The following is a 24,148-nucleotide window of genomic DNA, read 5'->3' on the forward strand; positions in this document are numbered from 1 at the left end:
TGGAGTTCACCAGAGCTTGCTAGCTGGAATCCTCTTCCACTCCTGCATGATGACATTACAACCACTCCTGCACGATGACATTACAGAGCCGGTGGATGTTAGAGACCTTGCGCTCCTCCACATACCATTTGAGGATGACCACAGATGCTCAATAGTGTTTTGGTAAGCCTGGTAGTGATGGTTTTGGAGCTGTGCTTGGGGTTGTGATGTGGAATACTGCCCTGCGCCCCAGTTTCCTAAGCGAGGGGATCATGCTCTGCTTTAGTATGTCAGAGTACACTTTGCATTCTAGGTTCCCACAATGAACTGTAGCTCCCCAGTGACGGCAGCACTCATCCAGCCCTAGACCACAATGCTCCAACCACTAAGCTTGACCGTAGGAAAAACACTCACTGTTGTCCACACCTGCTTGCCGCCACACACTTGACACCATCAGACCAATTTGATGCAGTGTGCGAAGTATGGTCTGAGCACTGACAGGCTGACCCCTCAGCCCTTCAACCTCTGCTGGCAGCACTCATACGTCTATTCCAAAGACAACCTCTGGATATGACACTTAGCATCTGCACTCAGTTTCTTTGGTGGAGCCTGGCAAGAAGGCCCGTGTTGAGCCTGTCCTCTTAAACCGCTGGATGGTCTTGGCCAACGTGCTGCAGCTCGGGTTTAGAGGTGTTGGCAATCTTCTTATAGCTGAGGCCATCTTTATGTATTCTTTTTCTCAGGTCCTCTGAGAGTTCTTTGGCATGAGGTGCTGTTTAACTTCCAGTGACGAGTATGTGAGAGTGTGAGAGCGATGACATGACCTGCTTCCCATTCACTCCCGGGACCTTGTGACCTTGTGTGTGTGTTAGGGGGCTTGTTTATACTGCCTCATGGGGGACCAATTCTTGACAAAACACTATTCTCGTGGGGACATTATGTCTTAATGGGGACATTTTTTTGGTCCCCACAGGTCCAAACCAGTAGATGCCAAGGACGAAGACTTCAAAATAACAAGGTGATTATAACTGTTCTAATTCAGTTTGGTTCTGAAGGTTGGTTAAGGTTAGCCATGTGTTTAGGAGCGAGAGCCTGGGGAAAGTATTATGGCAATGAGAAACCTCACCATGTCCCCACAGGGATAGCAATACAAACGCGCGCGTGTGTGTGAGCCCAAAATTTCAGATCAATTCCAGTCAATTGAAGGGATTCATTTATTTCACTAAACGAAATTGTAGCTGTCTTTTTAACTCACAATACTTTTGTAACACTTTCAAAAATGGCATTATTTTCCCCCATGTGATTGGTCTGTTTTGAATGTTGCATTAATGGACTCCTGGATGAAAAAAAAGGAAGAAAGCGCAGACATATGAAGCAGTGGGCCAGTGAAGTTGAGGATGCGGTTCTTCCTCGGAGACGTGTTGGCGCGCGCGCGCGCGTGTGTACAGTCAGTGCTTTACAGTGAAGCTCCTGTAGAGAGCAGTAGATAGTTTGCTGGGCTCTACTGTACAGGACGGAGGAGGGAGGAGCGATTCTCTACTATTTCTTTTTTTTGCTTCTTTTCCTCCACGGTCGTTGCAGACTGTTTAAACGCTATTGGAAGACAGCGTGGACAATATTGAGCGAACGAGACGGGAAAACGCTTCATTTACACGGCTTTTGCAGGAGGCAGCGAGGAGGCGGATAAGTGCGAAGCGCCGCGCCGTGGAGGAGCACCGGCGCTCGGGGAGAGCGGGACGCTGCACGCCGCTACATTTGTGCACAGAACCGAAGGAGCCCTGCTGACTTCAGCCCGCTTCGTTTCCGCCTAATGCCCTGATATCCTGGCCAGGCTGGTGGGGGGTCGCTTCGGTGAGTGTTATCAAGCTCAGAGCTGACAGCGTGGTGTGCTTCGTTCCCGGCCTGTTTGACAGATCAGAGCCGAGGACGAGCCCCCGTTTGCGGCCACAATTTTTTTGCCGTCGGACTCGACAGCAGAGCTCGATATAACGGCATTGTGCTTTTATTCGCAGCATCGCGGGCTTGCGTGTGTGTGTTTTGGGCCTGAACTTGGATTTACTGTACAGCCGCTTGAGCGCGCACGGTCCACTCACGCGCGTACACGTGCACCCTGATAGACTGCAGCCAGGACTGATCGATCGTCACCAATAGCCATAATACACACCATAATGCCGCTTCAGGGAGCTTTTAGCGTGAGTTGGTGCTCGTCATTGATCCACTTAACTGCCTTTTCCTCCTTATCTCCCCATGGACATGAAATCTGACTTTTTGTGTTGCACTTTTATCAACAACATAATCTGTCGATACCATCGATCCTAATCAAGCAGTGGAATAGTAGAGGCACAGCTACATAGTGTTTGCCCACTCCAACTATTCCAGGACTCCAAAGGTGGGACGAGTGCCCAGCGCACATCCTCCTCCTCAGATATGATTTGTTGCCCCCCATAAACGGCCAATTTCAGATTAAATCATTCGGATAATTGCAGCAGCCGCCCCTCGCAGACAGTGAGAGAGCGATAAACGTTATGTACAGTAGACACGACGTGTGTACATCTCGCATCACGCGAAGACACTGCCATGTGGAGCCCCATTATGGAAGCGCAGCAGTCAGAGCAACTGCTTCACATAGCAGCTCATCCTCTTCTAAGTACAGCAATGCTTCTGTTTCTGTGTTTGCATTTCTCTGTGCCTAATACTTCCATGCATATCGACAGTATAGTTTGTTTTGATTATTCTATGTCAAACACTGAGGACCCTTTAACTAGAAGTCCATTCTCCAAAACCTCATCTGGTATTTATTTCAATGACATGATGAGCTTGCTGGACAAAATCAGAATTGAAGGATGAAATTTGAGGCAATATTTGTGACCGACAAACAAGTCGAAGTACAAGAAGCCATGACCGCGTCCAGTAATCCACAGCTCTATGAAAACAAGCGCTCCGGTTCTGTACAAAACACACTATGAAGTTGTTTTCAATGTTCCGGTGTGTTTAACTCAACATTCTGCAGCCAATAACCGCCGGGAGGACATTTAAATGACCACATTTTCCACCCAGCTACATTGTGTCTGCTGTCGGGGTGAAACTCTGATGTTAGTGGCTGAGGAATCAAAGATTGACTGGTGGTTATCCCAATGTGAGGTGGATGGGCAGTTAATCATTTGTCTCTGCCTCCCTCAGTGCAGTGTGTTTGACTAAAATGGTTCTTTTCTACCTATCTCCAGTTAGACTTGTGGGAAATAGTGATGGTGTTTCAGTGTGATTTCAGCTTAACAATTAAATGGTGTAATTCTGCATTTAGTTCATCATGTCAACAACTTACTTATAAGTATATCTTTTTGATGCCATGCTGAGATGAAAACATGCTCACAATTTTTTTTAATCTAATGATTCCTTATCACCTTTTGGGTGCAGACTCTCTGATACCGCCGCTTTACAGACAACATAAAAACACGACTTCTCTTTCAGTTGACATCCATTTGGTCTGCTCAAACATAGTGTTTTCTAACAGTCATTGTTTTAAGTGACACAAGCTCAAAGTGCTATCCCACCCATTCGTAGTGATTGTCAATGTGCCATTTTTGTCTTGTGTGCAGATGCCACTGTCACCACATGGCAGTGCTGTAATAATTAAATCATCCGGTGTAACCGCTCTGCTCAAAGTCTTCCCAAGTGTCTCTCTGGCTGTTGCAGCTGCATTTTTGCAAGTGGCTGAAAGAAAGCGATGGGAAGCTGAGCGCAGATAAACACCATTTTTGCTTTGGCACGGTGGATACGCTCTTGCATGGTGGAATAAGGCATCTGTCAAATTGACAACTGAATATATTGACTCCTACATTAATGCTTACATGAGCTACGACATTTCTCCCACCTGCCGTATATTTTTAAGTCGGCTGTGGTCTGTAGCTGATGTGACAGAGATTGTGTTTAGATTTGAACCTTCAATTGGGAAAACTAATGTAATCATTAAGCAAAAAATGTGGAGGAGAAATGAATGAAACGATGCTTGAATTTATATTACTGTAAAAACAACTTGACAATGGCCAAAAAGAAGTGTTGTTATTAGCAATATGTCAGCATTTCTCAAAGTTAAAGGGCCTTTAGTGTGTGGGTGTGTCAGCATGCTGGAAAAAAAAGTAAAAGATGTACATTAATTTAGGCAGCTACGTGGGTACTTCAGTCAGAAACATTTATTCAGAAATAAATAAGACAAATGTGTCATTTTGTAAGCGGAAGATAGTTGAGCATGTGCATGAAATTCAATGTGACATAAAGTGTATACAAGATATTTGCACGTCGGTTTGAGCATCTGCACTGGTTCAATGGCAGCAGTCATGCTTGATGTGTTTATACACACACTGATGTTTGGGGAGCATAAACCTCAGAGGGTCTGCGGATGAGGCTTCTGTCAATGACAAACATGATATTTTTCAAGCTATATGGAAAAAATAAAGTTATTTTATTTATCAGGGAGGTGCAGGGACACTGATATATGTGTGTGTGTGTGTGTGTGTGTGTGTGTGTGTCACAGGCTGCCACGTGATGTGAGAGATAGTCCACAATGGTATCACCACTCAGAGCCTGCAGAAACCAAAGTTAAACAAAGTCTCATTATACTGGTCAGACTTAAGACAACAAAATACATTCCAAACAGAACATGGGGATTTCTTATTATCCCTTTTCCAGGCATCTTCCCCTAGAAAAGACCTTGGAAAAGCTTTACTGAATGTGCTGTTGCAATCTGAAATTATTATATTTTTAATTATTATTATTATAGTGCCCCCTATAGCGAAAGCTGTGATCCAGGTAGATGAAAATGAATGGATGAATGTTTTGCAGTTCTGCGTTATGATGCAGTGCTCTTATGTTTGAATGTAGCTGAGGATAGGGAATTGGCCTCCCCACTCTGGTCTTCATAGATAACAATGGTGTGTATCTCATTGCCACTGCTGCTTTCCTTACCAACCATAATCTCTTTAAGGTTTTCAGTCTCCAATAATACCCCAAGGCAGTGAAACCTGTTTACTTGTATTGTTATTCGGTTACCTACTTGGGGATTTCAAAACCCTGCGCAGTGGAGCAGCAGTCATTGGGGAGGTGTTCTGGAACTACAGCCGAGCTTGGGCGCTACCATACGCTGACACCATCTTACCTGTTCTCATAAAATAAAAAAATGTCAGCAAACAACACCAGATGATTAGCTTGATCTCTAGATGAACGTTATAAGACCAGTGGCCATCCTTTGCTACCTGTTCTTCCTCTCTTCTTGTGGCCTCTCTCTTCTTTCCTTCGGTTGCCTGGGTTGGGGCCCTTTAGGGGGCCAGACGTGACCTTCTTCAGTCTTTCCCAGCAATGAGCGCCCCAGTGGGCCTCTTGTTTTGTGACTTTGTTTCTGTCTTTCTTTCTTCCTGGCCTCCCTCTTCTTTTCTTTCTCTCCCCCTCTTCTTCCCTCCTCCTCTGCCTCTATACTTCTTCTCTGGTGGGGCAGATGCTAGGAAACACAGTGAGCACTTATATAACCTCGCTTGTGCAGCTGATGTCCTAGTCCGTGTCTTGTGTGTAATGATGTCAGAGTTCTCTTGAGAGGCAAATGGCATGCTGGGTAGGCCAATATGTCACCAGTTATTGCTGGAGTGAGGGTCCTTAAACTGACCCACTTCCTATTCCTGCTCTTACAATGTAGGGACTGATGAGTGAGGCTTTATTGAGCCTGTGAATAAGAAATCTGAGTACCTCAGCGGGAGTCGTGGGCTTCAGATGAAAACTTCCTCTTGCTTATATTCTAATGCATATCATACATACAACTCTGAACCGATAAGCAAGGAAATAAAAAAAAAAAAGAAAAATGAGGAATCTTGCTATGTTATTTGACTGCACTACATGAGGTGAGTGTTCTGATCACAGGCACAATAATATATCAATGTTACTCATCACAATGTCTGTGTTACTTTCACATTGGAAAGCTTCATTCTTCAGTTTTGAGGAACACATATTTGGGGTACTTGCTGACCATGTTACGTTTTTAAACTGTAAGCATGCAAAATTGTTCTGCGAACGTTACTTGTCTCTCAGCTCTTTGACACAAATGCTTAAATAGTGGGTTAGCTCTATTTCTGTCATGAATTTTTTCATCACTTCACCCACAAAACAAATGACCTTTCAGCAGCTTTACAAGGGGTTTACTAATAAATGTAAAACAAAGGTCTTTGCTCTGCCAAAAAGTTCTGATAGTATGGATGGTGCTGAAGTGGGAGTGGTACTTGGTGCAGAAGCTTTAGGTCTGTGTAAAGGAATATGCAAAGTTCAGTATGGTACAGACAGTAGTCCTGTTGTCCAGGTTGGCACCAAGCCGGGATAAGAGCTTGAATCTTGAGTAGTTGCGAATAGTCAGTTGGTTTGTTGTTTCCCATTTAAGCCTGATTTACGACATTAATCCGTGGAATTTGAAGTCTGGGAATCATAAATGGAACCTATTTATTCATGCAGTCCATCAGTGTTATTCTGGTGACTTCCTGTTGGACAATTTAGTGGAACATTGGCTTCTTGGAGCTCCATGCAGTGTGGTGACGGCAGTAATCGCTGCCTGCTGCCCTGAATTCACACAAGTGATTCCCATTGATGTTCCCGTGTGTCTGGTCTTTATTCTCTGCCCCCAGTTGACTCCAGTTCATCCTATAGATGTCAGACCTTGAGGCGCTTTAGCGCACTGGCCATGTTTTCACCTATGGCTAATTAGATTATAGCACCCATATGCTGTGTTGACTCGTAGGCCCAGTTCGTGGAATCTATTCAGCATGGAGGAACGCAGCCGAGCACAAAATGTCATCTGATCATCACGGGTTGCTGCACTGAAACTGTGCTAATAGATTTGTGCCACTGCGTAGTATGTCCTGTAGTTTGTCAACATATATTTAGACGCATTGCGTCAACAGTGTAATCTGGCTGGAAGATCACAAATGGTGGTATTTGATCCGCACAGGCCGATACATTGTCCGTGATGTTGTTCATCATATGGCATATAACGTGAGCCCTTTTAAGGCTTTGAAGAGTAGAAGCGTTAACTGATAACCCAGAGGTCAAAGTCAAAGCTTTTCCTGTTCGCACAACTGAAATTGTTATCAACATGTTTAAATGAAATTTCATGGGACTTTAGTGAAGAACATATTATGAATTTAAAGAAAAAAAAATGCATTTTTAACTTGTCATGAAGAAAAAAGTTTTTAAGAATGGTTCAATATATTTGTGTGTTATTTAATGTGGATCAGGCTTACATTTCCAAATCGTTAAGTGCTCCTGGTTGGACCGGGGTCTGTGTTACACTTAATTAACTTGAATTGACATGTTGGTGCATCATGTCCGATCTCTCCGTCATGGCAACCGTCCCACGCTATTTTCCACACGCATATCTGGAACACGGAGGATTGCGCCTGTCCCTTCTGACCCTTCAATCCTCATTAGTGGCGATGAATAAAATTAACCTTTCATGTCATGTCATCACTGGTTTGTCTTCTGGGTCTGTTTGAGTGTGGCAGCTGATAAGAGATTATCTGAGTCTCTCTCACAGACCAGCGCTCACTCAGATAATATAGTGGAGTGGAAGTTCTGGGCCCATCCCCATCTCCGGACAGAACAAGGGAACCACTAAACAAATACTACTGACTTGGAAATTTAGCCTGTTAACGTGTTCCATATTTACATGACTATATTTACTGTCTTCATATCAGCAGAATTACAATGTGAGAACATCAATACTCGTAATTCATTACATTAATATACTTTCCTCTCCATTACATTCCTTTTGCTCTTTTGTTTCTTTCTCTTCTCTCCTGTTCTCCTATCTTCCCTTGTCATGGTGCATAGACAGATCTGCTGCTTCACTGTAAAGAAATATTTAGCTCCACATATTTTCAGGACCATCACCCTGCTCATTATGGCAGTGTTTTCTCGAGGGAGTCGGGCGATTACTTACTGATGATCCCCTGCCTGTCGACTGGAGACTCTGAATCAGTTATACCACCTAGTGGGATTCCTGGGATGAGCATGTGTCTGTCAAAGAGCGGATGAGGCAACTGAAGATGAGTGGACTACCACTGGTATGAAACCCTGGCAAAAATAAACTGCGGCAGCTCTGGTGCCAAATATTATGTTGTTGATGTAAAGCCAGTTGTGAGTTGGACCCGGTCAAGAGGAGAGGAGAGCTGTTAATAGGAGCGAAGTGTGGCAGGCTGAGACAGCTTGGCTACTCTTCCAGAGCAATGAAGGGTTTTTTCGCAGGTTATTAACATTTTTTTATTTGGAGTCTCCTTCATTGTCGGCTGCTTGAGAAGATAAAACCTAAAATGTAAACAAAGTAGAGCAAGAGGGCTTTTTTATTGCGCCTCTTTTTCCAGCAGCTGTAATAACTTGAGATGTTATTTATTGATCATAATACTTGTGAAGCACACATGGGGGGTGATGATGCACCTGAGCCATATTTAATCTTCAGAATGTCATCAATTATTCACATGGTAATTAAGAGTCAACTGAAAAAGTATTTTCGTCCTCCCTTGTCGGCTATATATCCGGCTTTTAGTTCTTTGTTTCAGGATAATAAAGAAGTATCCGTTATCCATCTGTATCTGCTACTTATGTTCTGTACAACTAGTAAATGACTTAGTATTGTCAGCGTTTATTGCCCCTAGTCTGACGTCAAAGCTCCAGAGGTTTTGTTAAAATATTTGATTTACATGTGTTGTAGGCTCCATGAATGTTATTTTAATATAGAGTTTTTAATGGCCACATTTCCGAACACCTGCTGCTGAGCCTGAAACCAGTTCATTCAGTTCATGGGTGACATAGTAAATTTGCCATTCGTCTCAGTCAAAGCAGCTGCTGGCATTTATATTTTGGTACAGTTCTCAGCTACTACTCCGGGCCATGGCATCTGCCACACACTCATCTCTCGAGCGCCAAAAGATGAGGCTTTGTTATGACTCCCCTCAGAGTTTGGAGGAGCTCCATCCAAGTGTGGCTGACGGTGACCTACTCCCCTCGTCACCGGCCTCTCTCAATAACCACCAGCTTTGTTTGAGGAAACTTTCCTTGGAATCACTTTTAAGAGAAGTCAAGTCAGTTGCGACCGAAGCTGAAGAGAGCTGGGACTTGGCTCTGCTTGTGTGCGTGTGCATGCATGTGTGTGTGATCCTCACCGTGGTAAGTGTCTTGGCAAACCCAGCTTGACTGAATGATGATGGGGATGAAAATTGTTTGGCATTATTGGAAAATGTGCCGGCAGCTTGCCAAGTATCCCGTTGTTTATTTATGACCAGCTGCTGCTAGTATATTCTTTTTTTATTTACAGCTAAATTGCTTTGACTGATAATTGCACTCTGAATTCAGAACAAGCTGACGTGAAGATTGTTATTGGGATAATGGCTGAAACAACACACTGATGATTTGATATTCAGTGGTGATTTTTCACCGCTTTATTTAAGTGGATTTAAGTCAGCATCTGTTCTTCACTGATTCACTGAGTTACCGCAGCCTAAAACGTGTTGATTGTCAGTGAGACGTGAAAGGATTTCAAAACCAAAATGACTAAAAAGTGAAGCCAGAATTTCCAAAACTCCCTACATTCCGCCCTCCCTCAGCTCAGGATTCTTGCTCAGCAAGCTGGAAAAAGAGTCATCCATCATCTCTTCCATGCACCTTTCTCTTTTGGCCTCAAGCGTTTTTTAAGGTTTTGACAACCAGTTTAACATCTTGGCATGATCCATGCCCAAAGACTGAATACCCCTAGGCTCCTTGATGTCCTCCTCTGGGAACTGAATCGCACAAATTCCCCTGGCACAGTCATCTCAGGCGCAGAGAATAATTTACCCGACTCTCACCCTTTCGAAAAACATGGAGCTGGTGGAAGTCCTGCAAGTGTAATCGGTGATCTTTTATTAATTATATATATACTATAGACTATATACTATATATTATATATATACTTTTTGAAAATGATATGAAGGGAATAAATGGTCTGCAGCCCTGTCCCAACCACCAAGGAAGCAGCACTTCCCTAACGTGTCACTGGACCACCAGTAGAAATTAGCAAAAAAAAAAAGTGCAGGATGAAAGAAATGTTTTCATTTGAAAAACTGCAGAACCTCGTGCTCAGCTGCCTCCCTGGTCTCACCACCGCTATGAAGAGGTCCTGTTTGCAATTGAGGACCTCATTCGGGAACATAGGGATGAGTCATTGATTTTCAGGACCATGCAGTGTGTGAGATAAAGTGATTCTTCTGAGTTGAGATGACAAGGCCTGTGAGGCTAATGAATAGAAGCAGTTATTGCTGTTCCATTTACGATGCTGTTATTAAACAAAAGTGTGTAATTCAAATGCCAAGGCTAATAATGTGCTGCTCACAGGGGTTGTGGCACAAATGTCCTCATTATGGAACTATGTGATGCAGCAAGACACAGGAATGCTGGAGCTCAGGTGGAAGTATTAAAGCAGCTAGTTATCCAAATAAAAAGCATCCCGTTGCCAGTGGTTGGCTCTCGTCCCTTGAACATGGATACAATTAAGTTTCGTATTCGAGAGGTGTGGCTACAGAGCAAGTTTTGCCATGCACTATTTTTAAGTACAAAATGTACAATGTAGTTATGGAAGCAAAACAAACCTATGGTCAAGTCTGTTACACAGCCCACAACAACGGCATTGTTCACTGGGAATGTTTGTTCAATTGGTTATTAGTGAAGTGGAATGTTGCTGAAAATCTGAATTAGTGTGTGATTACTAACACTTGTGTTGTTTAGAGTTTGAAGGATTAAACCACAATTGTGTCATTTGTTCTGCGACACACATATTAAACAGATTGGTCATTTCCTTGTTAATTCTACAAGCAATTGGATTTTACTGATCATCTTTTAATCTGGAATAGTGATGTCTTATGCACTGAAGTCATTAAATTGTTTGTCATTGCTGCTGTTTTTGGTGAGTGGTCACAACGTGAAATATCAAGAAATATGAAGAAAATCAAATCATCCAGAATTGAATTGTTGGCCCTGAAATGTAATCGGATCGTGAGGTATCTGCAGATCCATCCTACATCCTTCTAGCTCTACTCATAAATGAACTGTGCAGAAAATGCCAGATGAATAGTGTGTTTTTGGATTCGCCAACTGTTTTCAGAAAGAGCATTCCGTACATAAAGGTTGACAACACTGCAGCAACCAGCCTTGTGCGAGCTGGCATCTTTGTGCTCACCAGTAAGCGTTGTGTGCCAAAGGGGAGAAACACGCTGGGAGGTGCAGTCTAATTAAAAATAATTAAGTAAATAACTGCTCGCTGCCAGACGTCAGATTCAGTCAGAGCATCAAGGAAAAATGCTGAGAAGTGCTGCGTTGGACTTCTGGACATCTCAGATCCAGCTAATGGACTACTGCATAGATTAAGGGGATTTTTTTCTTCCCTCATAAACACAGAATACACTTTGTTTCAAATATAGATCCTCACGCTTGTGGGTGCTTTTTACTCACAAGTGAGGGATACTGAGAGTTCTTGTTCTTTTTTGTGCCATAGCATTGTATTATGACTAAACAGTAGATTTTGATATGTAGATCTCTGTATGTTTAATGACTGCCAGAAAGGACACAGATTTTCTCTGACACGCTTCTGTCACCCTAGTAGAGTGAATTTGTGCAGCTGCACCACATCTCTGAACCGTTAGATACTCCCACTCTATGAATGACACCCGACTTGGATCTTTATCAGTGAACTTTCCATCCGTTCCATGTTCATTTTCAATAGTAATATTGAATTATAGACAATAGCCTTTATTAAATCATCTTGTTACAGAGCCATGGAGGGTTATGTGGGCTACTTTTGCACTGCATGTGCCGCCAAGCAGAAGCGAAGGACATCTAAATGATGCACCTTAGAAATGTTCACATTGTTTTTTGCTTGACCTCTTGAAGTCCACTGCCCCAAACGGCTCCTAAAAAACTCATTGTTGTACTTTAACTGTATCTGATTTACATTGTTTGTAAGCCTGTGTATTGGCAGGTATCTTGCGATACAATACATAACTTGATACTGGAGTGGTGATGCACCGTGATATACTGTGTTCAAACAATATAGTGTCATTTGAAGGGGGAAAATCAGATAATGTAGTACAATATGATGTGCATGAAGGTTTCACTTTTAATTTCACACTCCAGCAGAGTAGTGAATCGCTCCCTTAATAAACAAAATAACTCCTGTGTACAAGAAAGAAATGTTAGTATTAAACACATCACAAATGTGGCAGCATATCCAGGTATCTTTGTGTTAAATATTGATATAGCCGACTTGTGCTGTCCACTTTGGTACATTTTACTTCAGTGAAGTGCTGCTCATTCACACCCAAGTTTTTTTCCCACTCCTTGTTATTGCTCTGCACTTATTTTAGTTTGTGTGGCATATACCTATGCCTGTGAATGTCCATGGTGTCCAATGATACTTAAAAAATCAAAATAAATAAATAGATAGTGTACTTTTATTAAAGTACACTATGACTGTACCTCAGCGTACCTTGAATACAGAGTGGCTGGTCAGACAACTTCTACTACCTGCCAACAGAAGATGGCTGGAAGAGGTAGTAAGAAATCACAATAAAAGAACTATGATAATTCATATCAGCTGATGATCACATCATTCATGTATATATTTTTTACAGTAGCGCATTATAGCGGGAATGGTGTAAAACATCGGTTTGTTGAAGGAATAAAAGATAAAAATGTTTGAAGAAAAAACAACAACAACAGAACAAACAAAAGCTACAGATCTGAAGTGTCCTCTATTGGTTATTGATCACATGGAGACTGAGTCAGAGGGTCAACGTGTCCCGACGGCCGGCCATGTCTCTGTATGTTGATCTGATTAGTCAATAAGTACCCTTAATAAATAATGCATTACCAACTTTCAAAGTTACTCATGTACCAGTGACCAAAACCCACGTCTCTTCATTATTCCTGTTAGACATGTTTCAAAATGTGGAGTGGAAAAATGCTGGTGGAGTATTTGATTGAAGGTGACTGACATGGACTACAAGTTGGCCCCGCTCCTGAGTGGAGGCTGTCCAAGAGCCGCTGGTGTTCTCTCACTCTCGTCCCTGACCCTTGTCCAGGTTGGACCGGCTCCAGCTGTCCCCAGACAGCGCTCTCGCTTTCACATCTGTAGCCATCGTCCATGCCAGAGCAGACAAATAAAATCCATCTGACCTTGTTTGTGCACGAGAGGAAACACTATCAACAGATGACATCAGATGATAGAATTCTTACATGTTCTGTGGACAGTTGATGAACTGAGTTTGTTAAAGGCCAGGAGTGCAATGGCGATCACCGATTTTTGCAGATACAATTATTATTATTAATATTATTATTATTACGAATACATTTTAAACATTTGATACTTGTTTTATTGAAAGATCCGATTAGTATTTTGCTTTTCAAAAATGAAGCAATGCAGTAAATAAAAGAAGTATTTATAAAACAAACTGCTACTACTACTGCAGATGTGTCAGGAAGTATCTCTGCCACCTGCATATTGCATTGCAGGCTGGGGTGCTGCGTCACTTGGTCATCAATGACTGAATAAGGCTGGTCATCCAATACCATGAATTCCACAAGTTTCTGTGTAGAAAGGAGAGGAGCAGACTGTTGGTGTGTCCCTTGATCTTCAGCTTGACCTGATTCAAATCCTGTGCAGTCAGTACGGTGGCGAGTTCAAAGTGACAAATGAGTTTTGTTGTGTTGAAAGAGTTGACTGTGGCCATTCACAACTTATTTCAGGTTAAACAGGCAGTCATGGAAACAATTACTGTTTTTCCTCATGTTTCTATTTACTTACCTTGAACCAACAGATGAAATAACAGTTTTCTGCAAAGTCAGTGTTTTATCTGCACATTCACAATTTTGCAATTTCACAGTCTTGTGTTGCAATTTTATTAAACTAGAATGTGATTTACAATTACTGATAATTGAAACGCTTTTGTTTTAAGATTCAGAGAGTTTTCAGCCCACAGCAATAACTACGCTCAATGAATGAATGCTGCGAATATGATGAAATGAATCGCGCAATGAAGAGATGGATGCTCTGATGTGTGTCTTTTATAGTATAATTTTATTGTTTGTAATGATGATAAATATATTCTTTTTGGGTCCTGTTTAATTGTTAACAGGGCTCAATTGCTGACAAAATGATAAATGCAATGCTGCAGTGAATATCTGAATACTGGCTACACTTCAACTTGAACGCTAACACTGCTTGGTTAACATTAAATCTTGCATGTTATGCTGCTATTCTCCTGTAAGTTCAACTGGGGAATTCTTTTGCAACTTGATTTTGTCTCTACAAGACAGAAACTCAATTGACATTAGTGCTAATGTATTCTCATCTGAACAAGTGATTAATTGCTTCATGACTCCGTTTTGGCTGTAATGAAAATTTGAGGCCTAATGTAACACAAAAATGCCTGTTTTTGTATGTGTTATTGCAGTGTACTGTGCAATGTGTTTTTCATAGAAATGAATCAAGTAAATCAGTCTCTGCAGTGCCAATGAGTCACAAAGCCTCTTTACTGTAGATTAGAGGAAGTGTGGAAATGAGAGACAAAGGGGGAGAGTGAGTGAGCAGAAAGTGGGTCAGACATCTGAGAGCGAGGCTTTCCATTTTTTTTCTTTCCTCCTGCAATGAGTGTCAAGACATTATCCAATTGCACATCTGTTTCACCTTCCTCTTCAAGCTTTCACTGGTTTTGTGCAAAATGACAGCAGAGTTATTATGCTTGGCCCGTCCGCAATGGATGGGACTTCATTTGGACCTGGCCCAGTTGATCAATCGCAACATTGGCTCAGTCACAGTGCCTCAGAGTGTTTGTGCACTTGTAACAGTTAAGCTATTAAACCTTACAAACCAGCCGATTGCTCATAAAGTCACATTAATCCTGCATGGACGTGACTGATGCCTCGTCTTTGTGACTGTATTCTTTTCATATGTAGCAACTGATGTCTTGGATTTGAAAAGAGAAGTACTTAATCACAGACATATGCCGCCACTGAGCGTTGTTGCTATGTTTGAAAAGCAGAATTTATTATAGGTATGTTAGTAATTAAAAGCTTTTCATTGATAAACATACAATAAACACTTCACACCACTGTCAACTTCCAGTGCCTCTCAGAGAGGTCTCACTTTCAGAACATCTTCTGGCAACTGTTTTGCTTTGTGTAACAGGTTTGACAGCATTTGTGATGGGTGCATGTAGTTTTACATTTTAAACTGGGTCAGCAGGATTTCCATGCCATCACTTGATGACCAGTTATTTAGACATCCATGATGTGGGGATAGACATGTAAGGATTGTAATAAATGCGATGTGGTTGACGTCTGGACAGGAGCTGACATTCGGCTTCAGGAGGTTGCTCATGTAATAGTCTGCTCATCCGACGCGAGTGATATTGTGTCGTTGGTGACTGTAAGCCGATTTAAAGTGGAGCTCCCACATCCAAATGAACACACAGCCACACTCTCTTACACTTTCGCAACTCTGTACTTCATTAGCATAATATGCAAACAGATGGGAAAGAGTCAGCGGGTGGTTTTGGCAAAGCGTCAGGGAGCCTGCAACGTTTCCTGGTCCAGGCATTTCCCTGGCTTCTAGAGCACTTGGCCCACATCTAGAAAAAAAAACAAAAAAAAAAACATGATAGCGACTCAGATCTTGCCAGGAATCCTGCTGAATCCACTTAGCTGAACACACTGCAACCCCCACACTGCAGGAAGTGTTAAGTGGAAGAAAGTGACTTGATTGTAGTTTGCAGCATATCAGCAGCCCGATAACATCCACGGTGGCAAAAGCGTAGCATTGTTAACATGCAGAGCCGATTCACTAGAGGATGGCAATAGGTCGTCAAGTAAAACGGCAACTGACTTGGTCTATACATTATATTTTTGTAGGCCATGGATTCATTTATTTAATACTCAGTTAAATGAGCATAGTGAGTAGTAGTTGCCCAAGCTACTTGTTTAGCTGTAGTTTTACTGCTCCACATGTCTAAACTATCCGAGTTTGGCCTTCCTAACCTCCTGCTACGATACGTTTTTCCAGATGAACAGATCAAAAGCTACTGACAAGAAAGACATTTTTAAGATTTTTTAATAGACATGCTGCTCTCAAGTCTGTGTTTCTCCTGGACAGTCTTGTAATGCTCTGTCTTGTCAGTAACATTGGTCTGGTTTCATTTAGATTCCTGCAGATATGTTTAAACCGAGGACGTGAACTGTAAAGGTTAATCATGTGTTTTATGTTCATCTGGACTTGTTTTCAAAACCAACGGAAGGATCTATACGCCTTATGGTACCTTGGCCGTTGGTTGAACCTTGCCACCAGTCATGGGTTTAACTCTCGCTGTGCTCGTGTGCGCTCGAGTAGATCACAAGACGCCAGTGCTCTTGTGTTGGCATACTGTGTGATAAATGAATTAAATCTACTTAATTCCTGGCTGTCCATCTGAGTTTGAGTACTGTAGGTCTCAAATGCCAGTCCAGTCACCTGCTTGTTGATTCTGTTGTGCATGAACTTTTACACACTGGATCTAACTTCATTGAATGCAAGGAAATAACAAACACTACAGTATGAGATCACTATATTTGAACCACACATCCAGAAAACTTCACACACACCGGTAGCCTGTGTGGATTGATTAGAAAGATGGGTGGGAGGAGGTTGGTACGACGGAACGTTTAATGATCCCTGTGACATAGGTGTATCTCAGTGAACCAAACCCAGTATGTTCTGCCGCTGATGGCACAACGTGACGGAGGGTTTTCCATCTGCTGCCCCACACAGCTCTTTTTAAAGTCAGATTTTTGACTTAAAACTGCTCAGTTATTTAATCATATTGTATTATCATATTGCAAAATTACCATGTCACCAGCACTTGAAAGATATTTTGTTGTTTTTTTTTAAGCTTCGCTTTTTATGCCAATTTATTTATAGAATACTAAATTGGCTTTCACATTTTTTAGACATACTTGAACTCTCACAGTTATTAATTCTTTTATGTGCGTATTAGTAATGTATTAATGTTCTAAAGAAGTACCGATGTCCCAAATATGTCAAATATATAAGGCCACTAATTTACACGCAGAAATGCTGATTGTATTAATGTGGTATCTGTCAGTCACTTTGTCAAAAACCTTTATGAATGTGCTCAGCAGTATATCAGGCCAGTATATAAGGGCCACAACAACTTTCTAACTGATGCGACAAACTCTGTTGTGAGCAACTCTTATCTCATCCTGCCGGCCACAATCCATATTCATCCCAGAATGAGTGGATGAATCTGGCTAATGTATGGATTAGCTGCTGTATCACAACAGTCAACTGTCTTCCATTTCATTGACAGAAACCTGCTGTGGGTTCGCCAAAACAACATTAGATCAATGCATGGCTCATCCGTATCCCTGGCCCTAAATCCTAATTCCCAGAGGTACCCTCCCAACTGCACGTGCCTTGAAAGGAAGTCGGCTCAGCTGACACCTAAGAAAAAAAACAACTCCAGTTTATGCAGACGCAGTAACTCTGTCTTTCAGTCTTATCTTTGAGGGGAAGATTGTGAGCCCATGAAGCCGATTAATTGGACCTAAGCAGCAAGTGTGCAAGTGTTCACTATCAGCCCAATCTCCTGCTGGCTTGTCGTCCTGACCTGTGCCAAGCTGGCTGCTGAATCAACTGATACCGCCTCTGTCATCAGTACCGAGGCGTTGGTCATTTATCACCAGTACACATGCTCTTTTTATCCCCTGGCCCTTTCTCCTCCTAGCTATCTCGCTCATTCTGTATTTCATGTTCAACACGTTTTCACACTTCAACTCTTCGTACAGTTAAGTTGAACTTAACTGGGCATAACATGTTCTCCAAAGGCTTTTCTTGACATAGTCCTGGGCTAGTCATGTTCAATGAGATGATGTGGTCCGCCGCCTCATATGTCCGGCCGGGTGCCCGACTTGAGTTTCGTGAGTGACAATCTTCAGTCATTATGAGGTTTCTTTCGGTATTTTTAAATGACACGCTGAAAACCGCAATGTTCATGTCCACCTCCATGATGCTTTATGTGATGTCCATTTGTTTCGATGTTTCGATGAGATTTCATCTTTTTAACAGATTTTTCTAAAAATTCTTTAAGTTGTGGCTATGCGCCATGCTCGTTCACATATGACGGACACTCTTTTTCGTAGTTTCCAATGATGACATTAGTGGTTATAGAGACTCTGCACTGTCCTGGGGTTACATAGTGGTGCTGTTAGTTCCATCCTTTCATTCTGGTGCTTCATCTATTGCGTGTGGTCCTGTAACGTAACGTGGTAACACTCTATACGTAACTGAGTAGAGAGTACCAAGATCTTGTATATTGTACATCAACATAGGCATAGATTGCTCAGGCTAAACTTGAAATGTCTGCAGCAGTCGTGACTTGTTCAAGTAACATTTGCTCAAAAAAAATTAAATAATAAGAATTTAGAATGGTTTTTATAATGCCATTAATAATACCACCGACTTACACAAGAGTCAACACATTAGCCATGTTTCCACCATAAGCAACATAACAGACAAGACCTATCTGGATTCTGTCTGCCAGAGCCAAAGAGTCCGTGGTTCACTTTCTGTCCATCTGTGATGTGTTTGCTTCTTTGTTGTTGTCCGGCTGTACAGCTGATGTCAAGCGATATTAAACTCGTCTTTATGCGCTCTCTCAAGAGATGCCATTCAAGGAGCTCATGTTCAATGTTAGCTGATTGAATGTGATGTTCTGTGGAATAAAACAGACAGAAATCAAAAACAGTCGTGTCCTGTTACATCTTAAAAGACCCCTTTTTCAGAGCTAAGCAACGACATGTGACGTTCATTAATGATTTATTGTACTTTGTTAAGCATCTGGAGCAGGCCTAATCTCTTTTAGTGTTATGTATTATCTGTTGTATCCCTCTATGTTTTGGGGGAAGAAATGAGAAACACAACAATGTGATGGATGGTGTTGTGTGCATCAGCTTCAAAGACACCACAGACGTAAACAAACACTTCTGATTCACCCCTGAAGGAAATGTAAACGTAAATGTAGTCACATTCAGCTAACAAAAAACAAAATTTTGGGTTGCAAACATTTCTTGAGTGGTCAACACAACAATAAAAATTTAAAAAAGCAAAATAGCACAATGAAAATGCAAATTTAGTGTTGATTGCAACAAAAGAACAATTATTGTAAGAGCAAAAAAGGTTTACAATACTACTTAGTTTCTGATGAAATTGTCCAAAAATTCCATCTCTGATGGCCTTGAAGAGGAAAGCTTAATAGAGGTAAAACAATGTTTATGACCTCATCTGTCCCTTAAACCTTGTGCATTGGTGCCTCCCTGATCGGTTCCTGTGGCCATTGCTAAGTCCCCCAGTGTATATATTTTGAACTGTCTTTGATTCCTGCGGCCAGTCTGAGCTTAAGGTTAGACACCTCATTTGGCTGAAGGATTAGACTGCTAAGCCTTTTTAGCTGTAAGCTGGTCACGTGAAACTTCAACAATTGCTTTGCATAGGCAAGACAGTCTTACACCTCTTATGCGGATTTGCCTCCCAGGGACTCCACCCATGTCTTTCTTGACTTGGCAGCGTGCACCTACATCATTGGCCATGTGGATTTCTGTGTGTTACTATCTGTTGAGTTTGGCTGACCCCTGAATCCGGGGATCACGCTGTAATCTGTTTTAACTCTCCTGTCTGTTTGGCTCGTTGGATGTTTGGTTTTGTGCTGCCAAAGAAATGAAGGAGTTACCGATTGTGTCTTCTGATTACAGAGTTCCCTGAGACTTTTCTGTGGGAATAAAAGGTGGCTTCAGATGCAAAGAGCCGTCTTGGGGAAAGACAACGCTGTGAAAAAAGGTACAATGTTTGTTTTTAATGTTGTGCTAATCCACGTGAAGTCCATTACGGATCACTTAAGCACGGCGCTTTGAGCTTTTCCATGATTTTCATGCGCAAGTAGCGCAGCAAGGAGTGAAAATAAATGATTAGACTGGCTATACCAACCTGTTGGACAATTAGCATACACTGATGGCAGAACACACTCACAGGTAGAAATGTATCACGAGGCTCTCGGAGACACCAAAACGCTCAGGGTTTTGACAAATCTGGGGAAGTGAGTTGAAAGTTCATTCGCTTTCAAATCTTGGAGCCACTGACTCCTGCTGTTTGGCAGAGCTCCAATTTCCTTTTTGTCTGCTCCAGGTTAATTAATCATGAAGGTGCATCAATGGAGATGGTGACTGTATAGTTACAGTGATACCTAGATAGTGTCAGGAAGTCAAAAGACTGGTACACCAGGGTTTTATTTCCCCCCCGCACGAACACCAGATCCCATTACCACAGGTGCAGATATCAGATTTGGTTTCAGGGGAGCTGCAGGAGGGAGGTCAGATATATATTTATATATACAGTATTTATCCATGAGAACTGCAGCTGCTCCCTCACGTTGCTGCTGAGAAGGCACAGTAAATTGGGGAAACGATCATGAATGCAATACAGATTTGAGAATTACTACAGAGGCGGCATCGTTTTCGGCAAGGGATTTTCTGCCGTTTATACAAAGAAGATATTTGAAAAGCGATTTCTCTGGCTGGCACATTAGCAGCAGGAGGGGTGCGTAAACACACAGATGAACAGCTCATGCGTTACTAAGACTTCATTTTATAGGAAATTGCTTGTCAAAAGGAATTGGGTTTTGGCTTTGCTGCTTTGAAAGAGTGTCAATATCCCCAGTGAGGTTTGAAAGTGTGTGATCTAAAGAAGGCGTTCTGTTGTCCTGAAAGGTCGGCTTGACCATGACACAGTGTTGCAGGGCTTGTTACACAGTCTGAGTATCTGAAAAATCTTGGTTAAGTAGGATTGGCATCGATGACTCGCATAGTTCAGGCTCACAGAGGCACAGACACACTGATAATTGTTGTCTGAGACACAGACTCTTAATGTAAGCTCACACTCAAAGGCACTAGTAGACTTGTAGTGGCCCACTCACAGATACAAATAAGCACACACACAGCTGAAGCTGCTTCGGAAACTGCAACAGTGTGGTTTTGTCGGCTGGATTCTATGAGTGACGGCATGACTCTGCCTGGAGTAAGAAGAAGCAAAAGATGTGAATTAAAAATGCAGATGGATGGTGAGGAAAGGAAAATCCACAAATGTGGATTTTGGTCACATATCATCCTTTCAGTGTGCAGGAACTCCAGCCAAGATCATTTGTCATCTTTCTGAGTGTCAAGCAAGACATGCTCAAGCATACTGCCTAATTGCCATGCAGAGGAAAAAATGAATGCATTTGGTCCAAAGATCACATAAGAAGTACACTAAAGTTTTAAGCCACATATGAATATGTTTGTTGTAAACTGTTTGTTAGTTGTCTTTCATTTCTCCTAGTAATTTAAATGATGTAATTCTTATGATTATGATTATTGTTTATTAAACATTTCCATTCATCATTCACTTAAAGTGGACGTTTATTCACACAGTCAACTCAAGGTTTTTTTTTAAATTTTTTTTTTTTATCAGTGACTATATCTGTTAACCCAGCTGTTCGGTAACTCAAATGTCCATTTTTCCTTTTCCGTAACCCCTTTGTTGTATTAAAAATGATCAACAATGGGGCATGATGTTGTGGTCGCTTGTATGCAGACATAAATGTGGTTACTTCACCGTCTGCTGTTAGGTTCCAGATAAATCTATCTGTGCAGGATTAGGATGGGTCATCTGTGCAAGTGAGGGGTCAAGTGGGGGCGCAGATCGCTGGCAGTACTAGCATTAATCGCCATTTGGTGCAACTGGACAGTTATGTCCCTCTAAACCTGCTAACCAGGAAGCTGTGTCTTTGGATCTGAAGTAAATGAAATCCTTTTCCTTTACCATAAGATTAGGAGGGAGTCTACGCTGTAGGAAGTAATGGGATTTAAACTTGTCAAAGGCTGGGTTGTTCTGTTGATATGGAGATTAGATGTTTCACAAGCCTTACACTGTATCAATGTCCCCAGTCAGCATAGACACATGACAAGATAAAAGTTGATATGTTTAGAAAGGCATGGCGATGTAAGTGACTCACAAAATGCTGTTAAAGGTCTGTATCTATCCAGTTATAGTCCACAAAATGAAAGACTAATAAAATTGGCATCTGAAAATATTTTTGTTGTGCACATAGTTGTGCACTCAAGCATTTGTTTGTGGCTTTTCTTTTCTGTCTAAGAAAATTTGCTGGACCAATGAAACGCCTCGGATTTCTCTGATTAAATTAATGTGCTATTTAAGTAGTTTTAATAAATCTTCAGAATAAAGACTGCTGTGACATGAGCTTTCCTAATTTCCTATAGTCCTTTCTGTGCGGAATTTGTATGTTCTCCCGGTGCTTGTAAAAGTTTCTACTGAGCACTCTGGTTTCCTCCCACGGCCCAGCAAAAAGCAGAGCTTAATTGACGATTCAAAATTGTGCTTACAGAGTGAGTGTCTAAGTCAGTTGCTGTTGTGACGTGCGAGGGACATGATACCGGCCCAGGGACTCCCTGTCTCGTGCTTCAAGTAGCTGGGACAGACTCCTCCCTGAGTGCAGTAGAACATACATACAAAACACTCAGAAAACTCAAAATCCAGCCGAGCTGGTTTTACCTAGACTCTAACCTGTTGCCCCCGTTGGAATGAGGATCGAGCCCTCTGTTGTAGCGCAGCATTTCAACATTCACTAAAGTTAATGAAAGTGCATAACAAATATGTTGGTATACCCTTTTATTGTTTTCTCATATTCTGTTTTTTTTCTGTTCCATTCTTGGGAATCGTGCTTATAGCTAATTTCAATACCAAATACAGAACATTTTTACCTTAATACTGTCATGCAGCACCTTAACAACAATCAAACATTTTAAAATTTACTTACTTACTTTTCAAAAGTAACTTAAACTCTAAGACTAGTTTGTCTTTGTGATCTCCTCTTTCTTCACGGTCCACTGATCACCATCATTTCATAGAGAAATGACGACTCCACCTCTTCACCGATTTCACATTTCAAGCATTTTAGTAGAAGAAGTCAATCCTTTGATTATGAAACTGGTATACTTGAGCTCTCTCTTCAATTACTCTGGAGTTTCATTTCAGCATGTTGAAGGACAGAAGAAGTGCTTGCTTTACTGTATTTACTAGTCTGAGCAATTATTCTAATACACTTATCCACTTCCAACATCTCCAACAAGCAGCTCTCACTGCTTTTGTGACTCAGAACTCCACCTGGCCTGGTAAATCCAGATGCCCACTTTTTCCAGAAGCATTCGATACTGAACTCTTCATTTCAATATGGGCCTTTGGCGCTTATATTCATTCCCTTGACTAAGAGTAACTTTAGAATGCAGCTCTATTACTGCTCACTTTGTCCTACAGCTCTCCACCTTAAGGCTTGTCATCTCGAACTCACTCTCACCGCTTACATTTCCTGACATTTTCTCTGTTGATCATTTTAACAAGGCCATTGAAGCTCCTTCAAAATTCAACCAACCATTTGTGAACATGCCTTCATGCTGCCCAGTTCTCTTTTAAAATCACTGATCAAACGCTGACTGTCACTTTACGTGGCTACTGGCTTTTCCCAGTTGATTGATGCTGGTGTGTGACTGAGCTTCGGCTTCTCAGTGGACAGCCACAGCAGCAGCTCCTGTGAGTCACCTAGCAGTTTGAGATAATGATGGCATCAGTCAAGTCTGAAATTGGAGGGACATGAGTTTTTAGATGTTCAAAATGACTCTGCAACCATGACCGCAGCAAGTAAGACAGTGAGCTAGAGCGGAGCCAAGTCTTAAACGCAAAAGTGGTCTTTATTGATTTTAGAGACACACTCTATCACTAATGCCGTGGTCTCCTCCCTCGCTCATGCTTATACTGTTAGTTTATTTTGACGTCGCCTTTCGCTGGACCACCAAAGCAGGAGCTCCTCATATATTCATCTGTAAACAACCAAGCGTGTGGATAGGAAGGTGCACCTCAGACCATTTGGACTAATGAGGTGAAGTGAGGCTTTGTGTACAAGTGATTTTTGCTTCCTTAATATTTCACATCGCAGAAAGTTATATGCAAACAGACACATAC

General features: G+C 41.8%; 1 protein-coding gene across 1 annotated transcript in view; it reads left to right on the plus strand.

The window, feature by feature from the left end:
- Positions 1 to 1,481: 1,481 nt before the first annotated feature.
- Positions 1,482 to 24,148, plus strand: part of LOC128756678 (thyroid hormone receptor alpha-B) — a 136,730-nt gene continuing 114,063 nt past the window's right edge. Inside the window, exons 1-2 of the mRNA XM_053861276.1 lie at positions 1,482 to 1,830; positions 19,834 to 19,918. The gene's annotated coding sequence lies outside the window, so the exon portion shown is untranslated. The remainder of the gene's footprint in view (positions 1,831 to 19,833; positions 19,919 to 24,148) is intronic.

The sequence above is a fragment of the Synchiropus splendidus genome, chromosome 1, assembly GCF_027744825.2.
Source record: "Synchiropus splendidus isolate RoL2022-P1 chromosome 1, RoL_Sspl_1.0, whole genome shotgun sequence".
In the NCBI taxonomy this organism is placed as follows: Eukaryota; Metazoa; Chordata; class Actinopteri; order Syngnathiformes; family Callionymidae; genus Synchiropus; species Synchiropus splendidus.